Source organism: Lycium barbarum, chromosome 3 (genome assembly GCF_019175385.1).
Source record: "Lycium barbarum isolate Lr01 chromosome 3, ASM1917538v2, whole genome shotgun sequence".
NCBI lineage: Eukaryota > Viridiplantae > Streptophyta > Magnoliopsida > Solanales > Solanaceae > Lycium > Lycium barbarum.
In genome coordinates, this window is record NC_083339.1 from 131,191,370 (window position 1) to 131,209,683 (window position 18,314).

General features: G+C 37.7%; 1 non-coding gene across 1 annotated transcript; it reads left to right on the forward strand.

Moving 5' to 3' along the window:
* The first annotated feature begins 6,448 nt into the window (after positions 1-6,448).
* Positions 6,449-6,554, forward strand: LOC132634412 (small nucleolar RNA R71). Its single transcript, XR_009580139.1, has one exon. It is a non-coding gene; the product is annotated as a small nucleolar RNA R71 (small nucleolar RNA).
* Positions 6,555-18,314: the final 11,760 nt, after the last annotated feature.

Genomic DNA, 18,314 nt, shown 5'->3' on the forward strand with positions numbered 1-18,314 from the left:
TTTCACATGTTTGAGCGGAAGCTTTCTATTTAACTTTTATATGCTTTACAGTTAGATGTTATTTTTTTTGTTAGCGTTTATCTAATTTATACTACCAATTAACTTGTTACTAATTCTGTAATCAAGAGAGGCATAAGAAATAACATAGTTAATTGTTGTATTGATAGATGTTAACATTTTTTTAGTGACATCTATCTCTTTTATGTCGTAATTAATTTTACAATTATTTGTAATCGAGAGAGGCAGATAGTGTATTGATTTAGTTATAGCAAGTAAGGTAACCGAAAGGGGCTTACTATGAAGAGCATGCTTCAGTTCAAGCATATATTTCTGATGCTTTAATATTACTATTTTGATAATTAATTTATATAACCGAGAGGAGTGCGATTAATTCTTCAACTTAGTAATAATATATAAATGTAATCGTGAGAGGCATTTATACATTTATGAGAAATAGAAATTGAAGATTAAAGATTTTACTTTATAATAGAAATATACAATGAAGTCAGGATCCCAACACCTTTTATTATATTTGTGAAAAAACAAAATATATCTCCATTGCTCTATTTGCGTATTTTTAGTTAATTAACTCACAACTCAACTCTTTTTTATTGTCTCAAATAGTAATTAAAACAAGAAATGTCTGTAGAATAGATAAACTAATCTCTGTGGGTTCGACATCTTTCTATACTATTATTTGACAGAGTATGAGTTAAAATATATATACGCCAGACACTCATCAAATTTTTAGCGTCCTTGCCTGGGATTGGTGCCTCTGAGGTGGTGGATGTGGCGCCTCTGCATTATTTGGTCCGACACATGGTCCTAGAGCACGAATAGTGCCCAGACCAATGTTCGAAGGCACAAAAGTTGTTATTTCATCATGCAGAGGATTTCCATAAATGGAGATCGGCTTGGTTATAGTGGAGCTATAATATAGATAACTAACAGATTTTTTTGTTCGACACTTCTTCATATTGGCGCAAATGATTCGTCCAACGTTAATTTGTTTTTCATTTAGCAGAGCGTACAGCCACGCGGCTCGCATAGGTCGGATGTCAGTCGAATTTCTATTTGGTACCAACCTAGAGTTGAGAATCAATGGCCATACCTTTGCAACCACACTCAGATTTCTTTGTTGAAATCAGGCCCTTCTGTCGTTCGTATCTACGTGCCATTCCACACCAAACGGACACAGTCCTTGGTATCGATTTATTTCATCCATGTCCGGATGGTTCAGAAACTCCTGGAACTCGGCATCGTCAGGGCTTGGCAATCCATATAACCTGTTAAGGACAGCAGGACCGAAGTGGATAGTACGGCCCAGAACAGTGAAAGTATTTCTGTCAATATCCATATTCTCGTAAAATTCGCGAACAAGGAATGAGACTACAGGTCCTGGATTTTGAGTGAACTCTGCCAAGTTCATTCTTTCAATCATTTCAAGAACGTGTCGAATTTCTTCACCGTCCCTTTCAGTGAATACAAGTCCTTTTTCTTCAATTACGGGACGGACTTGGGCTGTTTTCTCCCAAGCATCAGCTTCATAGGAGACAAACCTCTTAGTATCATACCTGATAGTAGTGCGCCTTGTTTCCATTTTCAGATTTTGAGAATTTTCGTTGAAGGAGAAAAAGAAACAAAAGATTTTAAGCAATAGAAGAGTACTTTTCCTTTTCCCTGTTCATTTGATTTACTTTTCTGATTGTGAAATCTGTTTATAGAGGTTTGCATTATGTTACAGCATTTGTATAGCAAAGTTATTTGCAGTCGATTGTTTTCTTGATCAGAGTGAGTTAAATTACCGTGTACACCTTTCGTATTTTGATGGCACCAACACAACCATTCCTTATATTCTCTGATAAGTAATACGTTAGTATAGGAATAGAAAATCTTCTGATTTTCTCACTTTAGTATTTAAGAAGTTTTACCCAACTTTTTCTATTCTTAACCAGTAAGTAACTAATATATATAAGGAAGCATAATATCACAAGTCAATTAACGAATGGCTGTTGTTTCCTGCAACAGATCAAATAGACACTGCTTATGTTTCCTTCTTAAATACGATCACAGTTTACAGGACGTATTTCAAAATACGATCCGTATTTAATAATATAAAATTCCACAAGCCAATTCTAGAATGCACGGTGATTTTGGGTGTCACTTTATGACTTGAAATACGGTTCGTACTCTGGAGCGTAAATCTCCATCTGACAGCTGAAGAGAAATTTCCAATTCCCACGTTCTTCATCTGGTTTTTCTAAGTCTGGAATCATGGTCAAAGCTTAAGTTAAAGGTCTGAGGTGTTACACTTCCACCCATTTGGAGACACAATCCACAGCAACAAGAATATATTTCAGGCCATATGAGCTCACAAATGGCACCATAAAATCAATGTCCCACACATCAAAGAGCTCTACATCAAGCACAAAACTCATCGGTGTTTTATGCTTCCGACCTATGGTGCCTTGGCGCTGGCATTTATCACAAGAACATGCTAGCATATTCGCATCACAATAGATGGCGGGCCAATAGTAGCCACATTCTAGCACCTTGGCTACAATTCTATTTTCACTGTGAGGCCTGCCAACCGGAGAATCCTAACAAGCCTTCAAGATTTCCATCACATCAGACTCAGTCACGCATCTTCTGATAATATTGTATACGCAAGTCCAGAATAAATAAGGCTTATCCCAATAATATTGTCGGCAATCTCTCAAGAATTTCTTCTTTTGATATGCCTTTAAATCTTCAGGAACAATGCCAGTTACCAAATAATTGGCAATATCGGCATACCATGGTGCCACATCACTAGAAACCGCTAATACTCTCATCCGGAAAAGTGTCATTAATATCTAGCACATAGTCGGTCTCCCTGCTTCTTCAAGTCTGGAAAGATGGTCAGCCACTTGATTCTCTGACCCTTTTCGGTATTTGACTTCAAAGTCAAATTCTTGTAGCAACAAAACTCATCCAATCAACAGTGGCTTAACATCATTTTTAGCCAATAAATACCACAAGGCAACATGGTTAGTGTGAACCACTACCTTGGCACCCAACAAATATGCCCGAAACATTTCGAAAGCATAGACAATAGCAAATAGCTCTTGCTCTGTCACTGTAAAATTCATTTGAGCTCCATTCAACGTTTTGTTTGCATAGTAAATTAGGTGTAAGATTTTGTTGATCCTCTGACCAAGCACAGCGCCAATAGCAAGGCCACTAGGATCACACATCAATTCGAAAGGTAGAGACCAATCCGGAGACACAACAATATGGCAGAAGTCAATTTCAACTTCAACTCTTCAAATGCCTTGATGCACTTTTCATCAAAATTGAATTTCAACTCCTTTTATAAAAGTTTGCACATTGGATTTGCAGTCTTTGAGAAGTCTTTGATGAACCTTTTATAAAATCCCGCGTGCCCCAAGAAACTCCTAACCCCCTTAACTGAGATGGGTGGAGAGAGTTTTGAAATCACATCGATCTTGGCTTGGTCAAATTCAATCCCTTTCTCAGAAATCTTATGGCCAAGGAAAATTCCCTTCTTTACCATAAAATGACATTTTTCCCAGTTAAGAACTGGGTTTGTCTCCTCACACCTTTGTAGCACCCGATTAAGATAGTCTAAACATTCATCGAATGAATCTCCCACAATAAATAAATCATCCATGAAGACTTCAAGAAAAAGTTTTCAACCATATCAGAGAATATGGACATCATATATCGCTGGAAAGTAGCTAGGGCATTGCAAAGACCAAATGGCATTCGGCTGAAAGCGAATGTCCCATAGGGACAAGTGAAAGTAGTCTTTTCTTGGTCTTCCAATGCAATGTTGATTTTATTGTACCCTGGGTATCCATCCAAGAAACAATAATAAGACCTTCCAGCTAGCCGATCAAGCATTTGATCAATAAAAGGCATAGGGAAATGGTCCTTGCAAGATGCAGTATTCAGCTTTCTGTAGTCCATGCAAACTCTCCAACTGGTGACAGATCTTGTAGGTATGAACTCATTTTTCGAATTAAGGACAACATGATGCCCTCCTTCTTTGGCACACATTGGACTGGACTCACCCATGGACTATTGGCAATTGGGTAAACCACCCCAGCATCTAGCCACTTAATAATCTTTTTCTTTAACACCTCTTGCATCGGTGGATTCAATCTTCTGTGATGCTCAACACTTGGTGAACTTTCCTCTTCCAAATGAATTCGGTGCTTACAAATTTCAGATGGAATCCCCCGGATTCCTGCAATAGTCTAACCCAAGGCCCTCAAATGTTTCCTCAACACTGCAAGGAGTCTTTGAGTCTGGCCCTCATTCAGAAGTGATGACACAATAATTTGGAGAGTACTATTTGCTCCAAGAAACTCATACATAAGATGGGATGGAAGTTGCTTGAGTTCCAACTTTGGCGACTCAATAATTGAAGTTTTTACCAGAGGAGTTGTTCGCTTCTCTATATCAAGAGACAATTTCTTGAGCTCATAAGAGTAAGAACCCAAACCGGTGAGTGAGTTTACCGTCTCAATATATCCCTTCATCTCTTCTGCATTAAAATTTACCAAGATGGCCGATAATGCTTTACCCTAGCATTCTTCTTTCATCTTGAAATCTACCGCTTCATCCACCATATCAGAAGAATTAATAACCGAAATACTTTGATAGAGATTGGGTAATTTCATACCCTTAATGGCGTGAAAAGTCACCTCCTCATCATTAACCCGGAACTTGATTTCATTCTTTTCTGAATCCATAAGAGCCCTCCTTGTAGCAAGGAAAGGTCTCCCTAGAATAACAGAAATTTCGTGATCAACAGCACAGTCAAGAATCACGAAATCTGTCAGAAGAAGGAATTCCCAAACTAGCCTTTTGATCGATTTGTCAGCCATTTGCAACCTTATGGTAGTGAGCCTTGGCCTCCCTAAACCTGATCTTTTGAAAATCTCAAGGGGCATAAGAATTATGCTAGCCCGGTTATCATATAACGCCTTGGCAAAATCCTGCTGCCCTATAGTGTAAGGAATAGTGAATGCTCTAGGATCATCCCTTTTCTGCACCGTGGTCTTGGAAATAATAGCACTGACACGATGAGTGATACCCACAGTGTTGTGTTTCAATGGCTTCTTCTTCTTTGTTAAGAGATCCTTCAAATATTTAGCAAATCCAGGCATCTCTTGGACAGCATCCATGAAAAGAATGTTCATCGTCAATTGCTTGAGTTGATCATAAAATCACAAACACTTGTCATCCTCTGTTTTTCTCACTAACCTTTGAGGAAAAAGCGGTGAAGATTTAAACAATTAAGTCAAAGGGCGAAGAGCGCCAGAAAGTTTTGCCTTCCCCTTTTCATTTTTTCCTCTTTGTGCCTTAGAATTCTCAAGATTCTACTCCTCTTCAGCTATAATAGGGATTTCCTCCTCGATTTCTTCCTCCACAATAACATCAGACATATTATGTTGTGTCTCTTCTTCAACAATCGGCTCAAGATTAATCACCTTTTTATTAGCATCTTGAAGTATTTTTTCATTTTGGGTGCTAATAGCAGCTACATGCTCCACAGAGTTCACCCCACTACCTTTCGGATTTAGAATTGTATCACTTGGTAGGTGTCCACATTGAGGAGTATGCACTTCTCTCGAAAGGTCTCTGAATTGGGATTCAAGCTTTTGAATGGCAGCTGAATGAGATAGTTGAACCTGAGACATTCCCTTTATTGTTCTTCAGTTCTATCCTGGTTCATTAGCATTTTCTGCATCATGCTCTTCAGCTCAACAGAATCATTAGCGGCATTGCTGGCAGAGTTACTAGCTGAATTGTCTCTCCACTGCTGAGAATTTGATGATTGCCCCTTTGGTGGAATATAGGGGTTAGAGCTCTTGTTTCCATAATTGTTGTTATTGTAATTCCCTTGATTGTAATTTCCCTAATCATTTCTGTTCTAAGTGTTCCCTTGAAAATGGTGTTCAGGATTCTGCCACGGGTGATGTCCAGGACCTTGATAATTTTGCCTCTAATAACCCCCTTGGGAGTTGTTGACATAATTAGCATCTTTATAATGTTGTTGCCTTTCTTATTACATCACCTTAAGGACTTCATACATCCCTGGTAGAGGAGGTGGCAACTCCTTAACAACATTTACCCACTGTGCATCCTTATCTGCCAATTCCTTTGATATACATCCATCGTAGTTAGCAATTGAGCAAAGCCATGATCCCTCTTATGGTTCTCCTACGCAATAACGGCTAGTGATGGACTACCATAAGATCAGCTCTCGTTATCATTTGAATGCCAAGCTTGATTATAGGTGGTGAGCTTATCGAGCAAACATGTGATGTTGACAAATGACTTGTCCATTAAGCATCCACCAATGGCAGTATTGACAGCAATCTGATTCATTGTATCTAACCCCTTGTAGAATTTCTCGGTGAGAATAGCATCCAAAAACTCGTGAGTTGGATATTGAGCTAGATAGTACTTGAACCTCTCCCATGCATAATATAATTGTTCCCCCAGGAGTTGTTTGAACTCAAAGATCTCATCTCGAAGTTTATCCTTTTTGCTCGGTGGAAACCACTTCTTCAAAAATGTATTGGCTAGCTTGCTCCAAGTGTGAATAGAATTGTTAGGTAGCTTTTCATACCATTCCCTTTCTTGTCCAGCCAAGAAATATTTGATGACCCGCAACCGAAGTGCATCAGCAGAAACAACACCTTGGGATTGTTGAGCACATACGTGCAGGAAGTTCTTCAAATGTCGGAGTGGATAATCCTCCGAAGAATTTCGGAGATAACCTTCAAGTTTCAGCAGTTGGTAGATAGAGCTATAGATTTTGAAAGTAGCATTTTCGGTCCTAGAAGGGACCACAGCAGAAGCATAATCAACTTCATTCACGAATTCGGCAAATATATTCTTATCCTCCTCCTTTTTTGGTGCAGGTGGGTTTACCTGGACCCCACCTTGGTTTCTTTGATTTTGATTGTGTCTTCCTGCGTTTTTCACCTAGTTCACCAAAAATAAACAAGGTGTGATGGAATATAAATTTTTTTAAAGAAAAGTACACAACAATCAGTAATTGCAAAACCGTATTCCCCGCCAACGGCGCCAAAATTTGATACTCTCAAATTACACTTATTAGTGGCGTAAAGCAGACATTGTCAAATATTGTAACCCAAACAAGATTGGGGTCGAATCCCACAAGGAATATGGATAGAAAAGGGTACTAATTATATGCGATACTGGTCTTTAAAGGCTTTAATTCTATTCCGAATAGTTGGCAATAATGGTTTTGTAATATAAACTAATACTTTGATTTGAATTGTAATTAATGCGAGAGAGACTAAGGTTGTGTTCCCCGTTTTGATTAGATATTATGCTTCAGGTTTTAATGTGATATACTTCTAATAGTTGTTCTAAGGATTTGTACTTGATCTCTTAAAGACTTCCTAATGTTTCCCAACAATTAGGTCGTATTTCCTCTTTATGATTTTTCCAAATACAAAAGAGTTGATATCGACGAACGATCAATAATGCCAATTAGACTTGTTCTTATTCCTAAGTTAGTTTATTAAACGAGGGTTAACGCCCCGAGTCATTGTTATTCAATCTTACCAATGCTAATTCACTTTCCCAAGAAAAGTTATAATAATGGCTTAGGCTAATGCTTGCAATCATTCTAGCATATCTCGGCCTCAAGTCATGCATTACGCCCCACGTTAAGGCCCGTAACCTGTATTACGGACCGTCCTTCTGGATCGTAACGTTGATAATTCTTTAGCATATTCTTTACCGTTACGGCCCGTAACGCAGGTTACGGGCTGTCCTTCTGAGACATAACGTCGATAATCTATCAGTATCTTACTGGAATTTCCTCTCAGGTTATGGATCACGTTACGGTCCGTAACACAAGTTACGGACCGTCCTTTAGCGCCAAGTTGTCGATTTTTCAGAGATTTTCTTCCTTTTATTTCCTTAGTCACCCAACCCCACAAAACATCAAAATAACATAAGAAACGATATAAAAACACTTAAAAACAAGTAAAACTCCTAGTAAAAATACATCAAATGTGATGAAATTCATGGCACATCACTTGTCCTGACACTACGAGAGTTGGAGATGCCATTCCTTGCTACCTTTGTGCCCTTACAATCTGTTCCTAATAAAATGATTGAAGGGTTGAAATTAGAATTGGCTGGAGTGACAACCATCAAAAGGGAATCAACTGTGGTCGATATTGGTAGTGGTGGTTTTGTTGCTGGTGGTCAACCTGCTGTTGATGATGTTGCGGTAGAAATTGCCGGAGAAAAAATAATAGATGATGATGTTGACGTTGGTAGACAAACACCAATTGTTGGTGATATTGGTGGACAAACTCCAATTGGTGGTGATGTTGGTGGACAAACTCCAATATTTGGAGATGTTAGCTGTGGTGGATTTGGTGGTTTTACTTGTTTTTATGCAAGTTAGAGTCTATTTAATGTGTGTTTAGTTTTTTTTCAGGTAGCGAAACAGATTTGGAAAGAAAACAGTTAAAAGTGTAGAAGTGGTCGTAAACTCAGTTTACGGACCGTATTCTCAAATATGGGCCCTATTCCATGGGCGTATTTAAGGATAAAAAGAACCAGAAAGGCAGGCTAAAGAGATGGTGATTTACGAACAGCTTTTACGGACCGTATTCCACTTTATGGTCCATATTTCAAAGCGTATTTAACCATTCAAGCATCTGGCAGAAAGTCGAAGTTTTGGAAGTTGAAAGACGACTATGCAGAAGATGGACCGTAATTTATGGTCCGTATTTCAAAATATTGCAGTTGCTCAAGTCTTGAAGTAAGACCTGGTCGTAAACTGGTTTGCGGTCCATATTTCAATTTACGGAGCGTATTTTGTATCGACGGGGACAAAAGTGCAAATTTGTAACTTTGACGTTTTCAGAACCTATAAATAGTCATTGTAGGGTTTTAATTGTGATCAGTTATTATATTTTTGTCGTTTGACTTAGAATATCAAATACTCTCTAGTTTTTGAAGATTCAAACATCAATTCAAGTATTATCAATTCCTCTTTTTTTCCAAAGTAAGCAATTATGAATTCTTCAATTTCTTATTTCTTGTTCTTTGTCATGAGTAGTTAAATTCCCTTATTAGGGTTGTGAACCCAATGATGTGTGTTTTATAATTGGGTTTGTGATTGATATACACATAATGAATTATTAGGGTTTATTTATTCTTCATTCTTCATTCATAATTAATGGCTGCAAACATTGATTAAAGCCATAAACCTTGATTTATTTGGGAAAATAATTAGGGTCGGTAAGAATAAATAACAAGGACTCAAAGCTTTAAACTTTGTTTAATAAATTCACTTAGGAATAAGAAGAATTTACGTGGCATAATTAATCGTTCTTTATAGTTACTTTTTTATATTTAGAAAAATCATAGAAAGAGATAATCTTTATTTATTGGGAAATAGTAGAGATTCATATAGAGGTTACGTGCATTCATATAATGATCCATTAGAAGTATATCAAAATCAATACCCATAATCATACACTCTATCTAAGGGGGACACAACCTTGGTTTCTTTTACCATAAATTACAACCCAAAGCAATTAGTTAGCAATTAGTCATAAAAAATCAACTTTTACCAAAATCATCGCATTAAGACATTAGTCCTAAATTAAGCATCCTACGACTTTAGTAACCTTTTCACACCATATTCCCTGTGGGATTCGACCCCAATCTTGTTGGGTTACTATATTTGACAACGTCCGTAATTTGAACGTATCAAATTTTGGCGCCGTTGTCGGGGAAGACGGTTTTGAAATTACTAAATAGTATTTGCTTTTATTGAAGTCTTTTGCGCATTCCATCACACCTTTTTTGCTATTCCTTGTAAACCAGGTGATCATGAATCAGAATCAGCAAAATGAACATATCGGTAACCAGGGGAATTGATTGAATAATTAGGCGAATGAATCAGATGAAGAAAATGTCTTCGCTGATCTTATTCTGGAGGAGGACTATGCATCTATTATTGTTCATCCTCGATGTGGAGCTACAAACGTAAAAATCGACTCCTCTCTATACCAGTTGTTGAAGCTTGAGGGCTACTTTTGGAACTCTACCGAGAATGACCCTCAACGTCATTTGTAGAATTCCATGGATGTATGTGCTAATCACATCCAAAACAACGTTCCACAAGATGCTATTCGGCTGAAGTTATTCAAATATTCCTTAGCTAGAGATGCAAGAGCATGGTTTGAGAAACTGCCCCGGAATTCTATTACTACATGGGCAGAGATGGTAGTAGCCTTTCTCAAGAAATGGTACCCTCCTAGCAAGAAGGCCGAGATTCGTGTCAAGATCTATGAATTTAAGCAACAACCGAGGGAACAGTTATATAAAGCTTGGGAGAGATTCAAAGAGTACTTGCAAAAGATTTCGAATCATGGCTTTCCGGAGAACATATTAATGGAGAAGTTCTACCGAGGTCAGGTTATCATCAAGTGAGAGTTAGAGAATAAGATATTCTTAAAACAGCCTTCAGAACGAGATATGGCCACTATGAATTTTAGGTAAGGTCATTTGGGTTGACTAATGCTCCGGCGGTGTTTATGAATTTGATGAATAATGTATTCAGGCCTCTATTAGATCTGTTCGTGATCGTGTTCATTGATGATATTCTTGTATACTCTCGGACAAAATCCGAGCATGCAGACCATTTGCATATTATCCTTGGGATTCTTCGGACTCGTGAATTGTATGCTAAGTTTTCAAAATGTGAATTTTGGCTAAATTCTATAACTTTTCTAGACCACATTATTTCAGCTGATGGCATTCGAGTTGATACTCAGAAAATAGAAGCTGTGAAGACTTGGCCAGGACCTACAACACCTACAGAAGTTCGCAGTTTTCTGGGATTGGCAGGTTACTATAGAAGATTTGTGGAAGGGTTTTCCTCTGTTTCAGCACCATTGACAAAGCTAACTCAGAAGTCAGCAAGATTCCAATGGACCAATCCTTGTGAAAGTAGTTTCCAAGAATTGAAGGATAGATTAACTTCAGCCCCAGTCCTGACACTCCCAGAAGGGCTAGATGGTTATGTTGTATATTGTGATGCCTCTGGTGTTGGGTTAGGATGTGTGTTGATGCAGCACAGTAAAGTCATTGCCCATGCTTCAAGGCAGTTGTGGAAACATGAGAAGAATTATCCGACCCATGACCTTGAGTTAGCTGCGGTTACCATGCACTAAAGATGTGGCGACACTACTTGTATGGTGTACATGTTGATATTTATACAGATCACAAGAGTCTCCAGTATATTTTCAAAAAGAAGGAGTTAAATCTTCGACAGAGACGGTGGTTGGAATTATTGAAAGATTATGATGTGAGTATTTTATACCATCCTGAGAAGGCGAATGTAGTGGCTGATGCACTTAGCCACAAATAAATGGATAGCTTATGTGAGGTTCCTCCGGAGAAGAAAGAATTAATCCGTGAGCTCCACCAGCTAGCCAGCCTCGGACTTCGTCTAACTGATTCAGGCAATGCAAGAATCGGTATTCGCAACCCAGCTGTTTCCTCTTTATATATGGAACTGAAGGAGCGTCAATATGAAGATCCTCAGTTGAGTCACTATAGAGATACACTTCATGAGAAAGAGAAGTCACCATTTGAAGTTTCTACAGATAGAGTTCTTAGGTACAGAGACAGGCTATGCGTTCCGAATGTGGCGGGACTACGTCGTCGGATTCTAGAAGAAGCTTATATCTCTCAGTATTCTATTCACCCAGGAGTTACAAAGATGTACCACGACCTCAAGTTAATGTATTGGTGGGATGGAATGAAGAAGGACATAGCAGAATTTGTAGCTCAATGTCCAACTTGCCAACAAGTGAAAATCGAGCATCAAAAACCCGGAGGATTATAGCAAGCTATGGAGATTCCAACCTGGAAATGGTAAGTGATCAACATGGATTTCATTGTAGGGCTACCTCATTTCCGAAGCAAGTATGACTCTGTATGGGTGATCATGGACAGACTCATGAAATCAGCTCATTTTCTTCCAATCAGAACCACATATTCGGTAGAAGATTATGCAAGGTTGTACCTTAAGGATATTGTGCGACTTCATGGTGTCCCGGTGTCCATTATCACAGATCGAGGGGCACAATTTACAGCTAAATTTTGGAAGTCTTTCCAAGAAGGTTTGGGTACTCAAGTGAGGCTTAGCACAGCGTTTCACCCGCAGACCGATGGGCAAGCCGAACGCACTATTCAGACCTTGAAGGATATGTTACGGGCATGTGTGCTAGATTTTGGTAGTAGTTGGGATGACCACTTACCTCTTCTTGAGTTTGCATACAACAATAGCTATCATTCCATTATTCAGATGGCCCCGTATGAAGCTCTATCTGGAAGAAAGTGTAGATCCCCAATTGGGTGGTTCGAAGTAGGAAAGGTACAGCTAATAGGCCTTGAGTTGATTCAACAAGCGGTGGAAAAGGTCAAGGCTATCCGAGATATTTAATGGCAGCCCAAAGTCGTCAAAAATCTTATGCGGACAACCGTCGGCAAGACTTAGAATTTCAAGTTGATGATTGGGTATTCTTAAAGGTATCACCGATGAAAGGTGTGATGAGATTTGGCAAAAAGGGAAAATTGAGTCCTCGATACATTATACCTTATAAGATTGTCCGCAGAATAGGCCAAGTAGCATATGAACTGGATCTACCCCCAGAACTTGAGTCAGTCCATCCAGTTTTTCACGTATCAATGCTCCGTAAATGTGTCGAAGATCCTACTAGAATCGTGCCGGTAGATGATGTTCAAGTTACAGAAACGTTGGCTTATGAGAAGGTACTCATTGCCATACTAGACAGGCAAGTACGAAAACTTAGAAACAAAGAAGTATCTTCAGTCAAAGTCTTGTGGAGAAATAATAATCGAGAAGAAATGACTTGGGAAGTGGAAGAAAATATGAGGTCCAAATACCCACACTTGTTTCTACCCCCGGAAGAGATTCAAGATGAGACATTAACATTATGAGGTATGTATGCTTTCTTTTCATGCTTTTGGTCATGTGTGGCCATAATTTATTGCTATTGTGTTGTAGCCCTATGTGGCATGGTTATTGTGGGCTATTGTGACAGGATGATATAGCCATATTATTGGGAAAACTCTGGCAAAATTTTCGTAGAATTCCCGAGAACTTAACATTCGAGGACGAATGTTTTTAAAGGGGGAAGAATGTTACACCTCGAAAAATTCCCTGTCACTGCATAGTAAATAGAATAATGTAGGGTAAGAATTATATGATGTTTCTATAAGTAAGAAGCAGTACATGTTTTATGATAAGTTTATAACGAGTATATGATGATACGATTCCATCGTGCCTAGATGGCCGGACATGTCACCGCGAAGGCGGGCTGCATATGATTCCATCATGCCTAGATGGCTGGACATGTCACCGCTAATACGGGCTGCTTATGCTTACACCGTGCCTAGAGGGCCGGACATGACACTACTAGTGGGCGGCCTATGATGGTAACCCGGATGCGGGTTAACGATGATGGTATATGTGATATGTTGGTATATGTAATATGTATAACATGTGTTCTCTCTTAAAGGTTAAGCAGGTTGTATCTCCACCTCATGTTCCATTATTTCTCCATTATGTTAGTATTATTCATGCCTTACATACTCAGTGCAATACTCGTACTGACGTCCTTTCTTTTTGGACACTGTGTTCATGCCCATAGGTAGACAGGGAGGTGGCCCAAATTCGTAGGTGTTAATCAGCAGACTCACAGGAGCACTCCATTGTTCCGGAGGTGCTATTTTGATATATTATTTTGTGTATATATTTGGGCACGATAGGGTCCTGTCCCGTCCTTATGTCTAGTACTCTAGTAGAGGCTCATAGATACGTACGTGTGGGTAAATTACGTCCCATGAAAATGTCAGTGTACATTTTTGTATATCATTTTTGTATCCGTACGGGCTTATGTATATCTATGTATAGCTTTGGGGTTTATATATGTTCAGGTTGAGTATGATGAATAGTCTAATGAGTGGTGCTCGGTAGTCAGCTCCAAGTACCCATCATGGCCCCCTTGCCGGGTCGTGACACTGCTTATGCTTTTTTAACATGGTTTTGGGCTGCAAATCTACAAGCAGCTTATCCCCTTTGTAGCTTTTTCCAACTAACTCCACCAAATCAGTCTCACTCTTACCTTTTCCACCCTTTCCTACTTTCTTAGCTTCTTCAGTTGTCTTGCTAGTCTGGGCTGGCTTATTCAATACAACAGTAGAAGCTCACAAGGATGACATCTAAGGCCAGTAACTATGGCAAACTCTTTCAAGTCAAAGCAAACCGGCATGCCACAGTAATTAATCCAAAGCTCATCCTTTGCATCCAAAATAATACTACGCTTCATAAGCCCATATACCATTGTCATTTGAAACCGTACACTGATCTCTTTAGGCAGATCCAAATACACCCCAAAATAGCTTTTCCTAAAGAAATCCTCCAACCCCTGCTTTTAAAGAATTACCTAAACTTATCAAAGTTCTTACCTATGCCTGATTTGACCACAAGATCAACGGTCAAATCATTATTTTCATTCAACGACATCCTCACGGTGTACTTGTCAATACTGAAAACCTTGACGACCTCTGTTATGATCTATGTCCAATCTACCAGAAGATTCTGCAATTAAATTAGCATTCACACTATTTCTCTTCTTTGTTCTTAATTCAGCTATGATCGTCCACAAATGAACTGTATTTTCTGAATCATTATCCTTTTCAGTTTCTTCATCATTTTCATCTACTCCATCTCCTTCATTTCCATCATCAGTTTCTTCAGCTTCTAGTTCTTCTTCATTTTGTTCATTTGTATCTACTGCTTCTTGATTCTGTACTTCCTCTCTTTCTGAGGATTGATTTTCAGTTTGGCTGTCAATTTGACTGTCTCTTTCCTCTACATTTGTTGATTCAACAATAGATTTTGCTAAATCAGCAAGATTCTCTAATGATGACTGCACTCTACCTTTTTTATTATCTCTATGACCCTCAGTTGATTTCTCAACTTTTCTTTTGGCTGGAGACATTTTATCTACACAAAGGAGAAAAAAAAAAGTTTCAGCTCATTAGTGCATCATTCAAAGTAAACAGGCAATAAGAAGTGTAGCATTTGATCAAATAAAATACAACAATTAACAGAATTCCCCAACAACTGAAGAATTTATTGCAACAAATGACGTAACTATTGCAACAGGTGAATAGGCTGTTGCAACAGACTCTTCAGTTGTTGAATCAGTGATTAAGTTCTTGGATATCTTCTACAAACACAACCAAATAACTGAAGCAATGTCCAACAGACTTGTAGTTGTTGCAACAGATTGCCTACTTGTTGCAACAAGTGTATAACTTGTTGCAACAACTACAAATTTGTTGGATATCTTATACAAACAGAACCAAATAACTGAAGCTATGTCCAACAGATTTGTAGTTATTGTAATAGATTGTCTACTTGTTGAAACAAGTGTATAACTTGTTGCAACAACTACAAATCTGTTGGATATCTTCTACAAACAGAACCAAATAACTGAAGTTATGTCCAACAGATTTGTAGTTGTTGCAACAGATTATCTACTTGTTGCAACAAGTGTATAACTTGTTGCAACAACTACAAATCTATTGGATATCTTCTACAAACAAAACCAAATAATTGAAACTATGTCCAACAGATTTGTAGTTGTTGCAACATATTGTCTATTTGTTGCAACAAGTGTGTAGACAATCTGTTGGACATCTTCTACAAATAGAACCAAATAACTGAAGCTATGTCCAATAGATTTGCAGTTGTTGCAATATATTGTCTACTTGTTGCCACAAGTGTAGAAATTGTTGCAATAACTAAAAATCTATTGGACATAGCTTCTATAAACAGAACTAGATAAATACTAGGACAAGAACAAAAAACCATCTGTTGGATATCTATTTCTAAACCCTGAACCATACCAGGACAACAACAGAAAAAATCATCTATTTCACTACAAACACACAACAACAACAACAACAACAACAACAACAACAACAACAAAAACCTGGATTTTATCCAAACTTTTCCTAAACCCAGAACCAAACCAAAACAACAAGCATCTATTTTCAAGACAACAGCAAAACCATCTACTACAAACACACAACAACAATAACTACCTGGATTTTATCCAAGCTTTTCCTAAACCCTGAACCAAACCAAAACAACAAGCATCTATTTCCAAGACAACAGCAAACACACAACCATACAAGTTAAACAAAATACATCAAATGTATGTGCAATAATTGTTTATCCTTTCTTTTCCTAAACCATACCATAACAGGACAACACCAACAACAGTATTTTACTACAAAATACACCAAATAGAGGTTTTTAAAGCAAGCAACCTCAGCCGATGTTTGCAACTGTCAAACAAGTGTTGAAGTTGCTGCAGCAACTTACTCATCTGTTGGAAAAAGTCAACACTTGCAAGCCACTTTTTTGAAATCCTAAGGAGAACAAGAACAAAAACAACATAAAAACCCATAATTTGACAACAACATACACTATTTACAAATGTCCAAACCCCAACAAGTGAAACAAATACCCCAAATAAGGGTTTCTTAAATATGGAACAACAAAATAAACAACATTGAAGACAAACCCATGTTCTTATTCTTCTTTTTCTATAACCAAAATCACCAATTTCTACCAAATAACTTTTGGAACAAGTCAAAGAAAAACTTTACCTTGATGTTGAAGAAGAAGCAGCAGCAACGACACCAACAGTTGAAACAAAAGACGAGAGAGGCACTTCGATGAGAAGAAAAGAGAAGAGATGAGAGACGTGAAAAAGATGATGAATAGTTTGGTTGGGAGTTTTGATTTTGAAATATGGAAGAAGTGCGAGGGAGTTGTAGGGAGGGAAAGGTTTGGATGTTTTGAATAATGGGTGGGTGTTTTAATATAATGGGTGGGTGTTTTGGGGGTTTTTTTGTATTTTCTAAAAGATTAAGAAGTTTGAAAAAATACATTTTGGACCCCAATCTTCTTAATCCCAAATTTAATTGGGTTTTGGTTTGGGGTGGCCCCTACACGTCACCTTTGGTAATTTGAAGACCTTTTCGTCACCTTCAGTTAATTCTTTGTAGTAAGTAGGAATGATACTATAGAAATTGTGAATAAGAGTGTTTTAACTCTGGAAAATATGTAGTATAAAACTTGTTTCTTCTTTGGATAAAGAAAAGAGATTGAATCTCGTATTGAACTTAGGAGGAGTGAAAAACTTACTGAGAATAAGAATTTAAATTTTGATTTTTTATTTTTTTTCTCAAGAAAATTGTGTTTTATGTTAAAGGAAGTACAGATTAAGTATTAAATAAAATGCTATTGTCTTGAATCTGGATGGAGATCAAAAGACCCGAATCAATGGCTTCAGGTTGTGCTTCCTGAAAATGAGAAGAAAGTAATTATAAAGTCGTTGTATGGATTAAACAAGCTCTAGAAAGTATGAAATTTGATAAGGTAATATTATCAAATGGTTTTAAACATAACAGAGCGGATAAATGTTTTTTAGTTTCACAACGGATTACAGAGTGCTATTATATTTTTATGTTAGTGACATTCTATAAGAACTGATATACAAGGCATGAATGAAACTAGAAGTTTTGAACTCTCAAGTTAAGATGAAAGATTTGAGAGAAGTTGCACTATCTCTTAGGTATCAAAATTAAAAATGTAGTGGGGGTTTCATTTTATGTGAATGTTATTACATTGAAAAGGTTCTTTCCAAGGTGTTTAATCAATTGGGTATTAGAAAATTTATACTCAATTTGATGGTTTTATAAATTGATTCAGAACTCGGAAAGATTTATTAGTCAATAAGACTATGCTAGTGCAATGGTAATTTAATTACACTAGGTTTTGCCTTTGCTATATCGAAATATGCTCATAATCCTAGATGAAAGAGAAGTATCATACGGATACTTGGTTATCTTAAAAGGACAAAATCTTCGGTTTATTTTAAAATATATGTCTTCAATATTGAAGGATTTTGTGAATGCTAGTTGGATAACCAGTATAAATGATAAAAAGTTAGCGTCTGACTGGATCCTATTTCGGATAGAAAATAAGTTTCATGAGCTTCTAAGAAATAGATGTGGATTACTCATTTCTTTTGAATTTATAGATGCAGAAAGAGAGACAAAATGGCGGGAAAAGTTACTATAAAATTGTGGCCACAACGGAATCCCATTGTTCTCTTTGC